The sequence below is a fragment of the Fukomys damarensis genome, unplaced genomic scaffold, assembly GCF_012274545.1.
Source record: "Fukomys damarensis isolate Sample0158 unplaced genomic scaffold, DMR_v1.0_HiC HiC_scaffold_6, whole genome shotgun sequence".
Classification (NCBI taxonomy): domain Eukaryota; kingdom Metazoa; phylum Chordata; class Mammalia; order Rodentia; family Bathyergidae; genus Fukomys; species Fukomys damarensis.
The window spans coordinates 415516-419604 of record NW_022900918.1 but is presented as its reverse complement, the minus strand read 5'-3'; positions in this window follow the sequence as shown (position 1 = coordinate 419604).

The following is a 4089-nucleotide window of genomic DNA, read 5'->3' as shown; positions in this document are numbered from 1 at the left end:
TTTTTTTTTTTTTTTTTTGGTACCGGCGATTGAACTCGGGTCCTTACACTTGTAAGGCAGGCCACCGAACCACTGAGCTAAATACCCGGCCCTGTTTTTCTTTTGAAAAAGTATAAAATTCTATGTGTCTTCATTTCAAATAATAGGACATCTTCTATTTCTGCTGCAAATCTGAGACTTAAAATTCAAGTTAGTAATTTTATAATTTCCACAGAATAATATTCTGCCTTAACTGATAAAATTTTAAAGATTGCAACCTGGCAAAATGAATATTGCAGTTAACTATACTTTGTTGTTAAGTGGTATAGATGAGGTATTAAAAGCTTTAAGACCTAGAAAGTGCAAGGTGCAAAGTTTGATAATAGGAACAAATAAATAAATAAATAAACATACAAACAAATAAATAAAATAAGCTTTAGATAGCATAACAGTTTAAGAGAAAAAACAATTAAATTTTAGTCATTGAGTATATGTGATAAATAGTTTTAAATAAATCAGAGTCATTATGACTTCTTACATTTGTTTCAAAGTATTGAGAAAGTAAAATTCTTATATCTTTCAAAATTCAATGAGATCAAGAGTAAGAATTAATTCTCTTCACTAATATTCTCCTTAGCATTATTCCATTTCTTCAGTAGGGAAAAAATCTCAATTCATTTATGTTTTCAACAAGGTGAAAGAGAACTTTCCAGATGGAAAGGAAATCTCTCTAAAATTTCTCACACCAAGCCTATGTTCTCCACATTGCCATCACCAAATTAGGAACAAATACATGACAATATAAATATGTTTGGACTATGTTTAAATCAGTGATTTTGCTTCAAATTTCTTGTTTTTTGTTTTATGCTGTTATTGCGCCATGATGATGTGAGGATCCCTAAGTTATATTGAAATCACTTCTTTAGAAGGACCTGGAAGACAGAAGAATGTCTTATGTGGTATGCAGAGTGTACACAATAAATGACTTTTAATATTTTTGTAGGGAAAACCATAGTTGATGTTTCATATTGATATGTTTAAAAATACGTGAAAGAAAATTCAGCAGTCACTTGAAATGAGCAAAGATTTTAACTATGATAAGATCTCTTAGGTCTTTGTTCAAAATATACTTTGCATTAGTTTAAAAAAAAACTGTTATGATGTGACAAGTAATACAAATTGACCTATATAATAAATATCATAAAATAGCTTTCAGATTTTTATTTAAAATAAGACTTTATTCTGTTAGGGGCTTCAAAAATAAATTAGAAGCTAGTTTGGTCACTAAATAAACTTCTGTGGACAGTAAATTCTATTCACAACCATGATCCATAAAACTTCTGTAGCAGTTTGAATGTTATAAGCAATATTTACAATCGTTCCAGCAGCCCTACCTGCAGAATAAATATTACTTGAAATCATTAGATTATATTCTTACTTGGGAACATACAGTGAACATAGAAACAAAAATTTGTTCATTTAATTTTCTTAGAGCCAGAACTAAATGGTGAAAACACACTTTAAAACATACGAAATAGAGCATACCTTTTGAATGTTGGTAAATGTCAGTTAATTAGATTTATAGCCACACTACTACTGCCAGAATTCTCATCAGATTTTTCTTTTTCATTTCTTGCTTCCCAGTCTGAGTTCCATAACACCATCTACTCAGGAGTATATTTTAGTTTATTCAAAATTTCTGAATTCAAAATTGAATTTAGGCTGTCTGAAGATATTTCTTGTTACACATTGTCTGCTTCTTGTTTCTTATGCTGCTTTTGTATGCACTTGCCTACATTGGCTATATCACTGTCAGAAACAATCAAGCAGAATTTTAGCTTATGGTGACACTCAGATAAGGTTTAAAAATCTTAGGATGAAATGGTTATTTCATCCAGAATTCACTAAGTTATTTGAATCTTACCTAGGGATCATTATCAGACATTTGAACCCCACCTCTCAGAATCAAATGTTTGCATTGGCTATGACAGCTGGATCATGTTCCCATCAGTCTGGGATCAGTGAGCTTTGTTTTAGAATAACTAAATTTTCCTTTTAATCCACAACATTTTCAATATCTCAACATAAATTCACGAATGTGATACACATATAATATATGATAGTAATATTGGGATGAGTCATTACCTAACTGACAATGGGAAAGATATTTGTTTAAAACAAAGATAGCATTAGAAGATAACCCTGAAAATCAGCATCAAAGCTGTATTTTTATTTTTTCTCATTGAGTTTATTGGTACATTTTAGGTATACATTGCAGTTACATTCATCGTTGGGATCTTATACCTTTACATGACAGGTCTTGGTTCTCATTATTTCCCATCACCCCTGCCCTCCCCTCACACCTTCCTCCTTTCCCTATTTACAAATACTTTATTTCCATTTTTTTTCATTTTTCTCATGTCTTTTTAAAGCTGTGTGTTTTTGGTAGAGTTTTACTTCAGAACACCCAAGCACCTCTTACTTTCCTGGATGAAATTGAAATAAATTTTCTTTAAAAATGAATGCTACACATATGAATTTCTGAGGATATAATGAAGTTAGACAATATTTAACTTCTAAGAGAAAGTTTTGTCATGCTTGTACTATTAGAAAAGATAACTTAAGTCATCCATTAGGTAACTACAAGATTAATTCCATGTACTTACTAATCAAATTATGAAGTAAAATATCTCTTTCTTATATATGACTTCTTGCATATAAAATTATTTTCATTTTATGACAAAATATATTTCAAAGTTTTATGTAGTTGTGGCTTTTCTTAATAACAGATATAGTATCTAAATATGTGTTAATATTTAAATTGTTTTCTCATGATTATATTTAAATCCTGTCATTGAATTACTAACATTAATTCCCTAACACTAGACACTATATCATTCAAATTAGCAATAAATACAGACAAATTTTGAGTGAATCTGAATTTTTTGATCAATTATTAATTCCATGTGAATAAAGGTTGATATCAGATAAATACCAGTTACTTCCAGACTAATTTCTCATTTAGTTGTTTAGGGAAATATATTTATGATATAACAAAAGATTTTTGTATGTGTGTCCTACACAATATTATTTTATTTTTAAAACACACTTTTTCTTTTAAATGAAATTTCCCATTGTATGCAACATGAAAAACTTGTGACCTATAATTCGTCCCTCTTTCCTGCCTACTCTGCTTGCAGCAGCATTGATGAGACAGTTTAAAAGGCTGTGTTGTGTTTTTTCTCAAATGAATTAATTTGCCAAATACCCAGCTATTTGTTTTCTTGACACACATCAGTTACATGATTCTCTTTATTGACATTTTCTGTATACCAATAAAGCAAATCCTTTCCTTCTTCTACTATCAATCAAAACGCATTATTCTATTTGAAATTATTTTGTTTTCTACTATTGCTCAGAGGGGGTAACATGTTCAGGGATTTTTTTTTCAGCTTTAACTGAGTTTATTGGTACATTTTAGGGATACAGTACAGTTACATTCATTGTTGGGATCTTGTACCTCTACATGACAGGACTTGGTTCTCATTTTTTCCCCTTGTTCCTGCCCTCCTTTCACCCCCTCCTCCACTGCCCATCTACAAGCACTTTGTTTCCTTCTTTTCTTTATGTCACATTTTTTTCTTTTCCCTTATTGTGCTTCCCCTATCCATCCCACCTTCCCTACACCTTTAGCCCCTTTCTTCCCATTTCACCATGTCAGTAATCTTATTAGGATCTTATGTATTATTGCTATTTATTCACACCAGAGAAACTATTAGGTACTTACACATGTGTGACTTATTTATTTCACTTAACAGTATATCTGAAATATGTATCTATTTTCCTATGAATGAATCTATTTTCTCATTCATTATGGCTGAATAATATTCCATTTTATAGAAAAACCACATCTTCTTTATCTAGTTACCAAATGATGGGCAAATGGGTTGTTTCCAAATTTTAGCTATTACAATCTGTGCAGCTATGAACATGGGTGCGCATACATCACTATGATATGATTCTTTTAGTTCTTTTGGAAAGATACCCATCAGAGGGATGGCTGGGTCGAATGGAACCTCCAGTCCAAGCTCTTTGAGGTATCTACATATT